Genomic DNA, 705 nt, shown 5'->3' with positions numbered 1-705 from the left:
GAATGAAGGATTGACATGAAATTCTTAAAGATAAATTAAATGACCAAAAACTGGGCTGAAACGACTTAAATAAATAAAAAGTAAATAACATAGAATGACCTTAATGAATTAAAGGATTAACTGAATGACCTTAAGAATGACTTGAATGCTTAAAAAATAACTGGAATCCTTCAAAAACAACTTGAATGATCTGGAGAATGACTTGAAGGGCTTTGAGACTGACTGGTTGTAAAGTGGTAAATTTCACATTAAATTAATACAAAAAAAAATGATCCACCACTTTATACCACAAAGTTAGAAACATAAGTACAGCATGTAGTAAGAACAGGTACTACACTTTCATCTTGGCCAAAAGGCCAAGAAAAGGGTATTTATTTGCTCCCCCACCAAGTAAATTAGGCACAAGGTGGATTTTTAAAGTGAGGAGTGAATGGGAAAATGGGGACCTGCTCCCCAGGGAGTAGGGGAGCTGGATAGTGACAATTGGTATGAAGGGTGGTCCCTACATTGACCAACGTCTTATAAGTGGGGTTGCCCCCCATATGGCCTTTGCCTGCAGTATCTGCCGGAAAAGATACTACACTTTGATCTTGGCCAAAACGCCCAGAAAAGGGTATTTATTTGTTCCCCGCCGAGCAAATTAGGCAAAAGGCCGTTTTTTAATGTGAAGAGAGAAAGAGAGGGGGAAAAGGGGATCAGTTTCCA

At 38.7% G+C, this 705-nt stretch overlaps 1 pseudogene; it reads right to left on the bottom strand.

Moving 5' to 3' along the window:
* Nucleotides 1-205: 205 nt before the first annotated feature.
* LOC145246346 (U2 spliceosomal RNA) lies at nucleotides 206-369 on the bottom strand (annotated as a pseudogene).
* Nucleotides 370-705: the final 336 nt, after the last annotated feature.

The sequence above is a fragment of the Euprymna scolopes genome, chromosome 23, assembly GCF_053919585.1.
Source record: "Euprymna scolopes isolate OS-2025 chromosome 23, ASM5391958v1, whole genome shotgun sequence".
Taxonomy (NCBI): domain Eukaryota; kingdom Metazoa; phylum Mollusca; class Cephalopoda; order Sepiida; family Sepiolidae; genus Euprymna; species Euprymna scolopes.
Note: the sequence above shows the minus strand (reverse complement) of the source record. Positions and strands in the feature narration are given on the sequence as shown.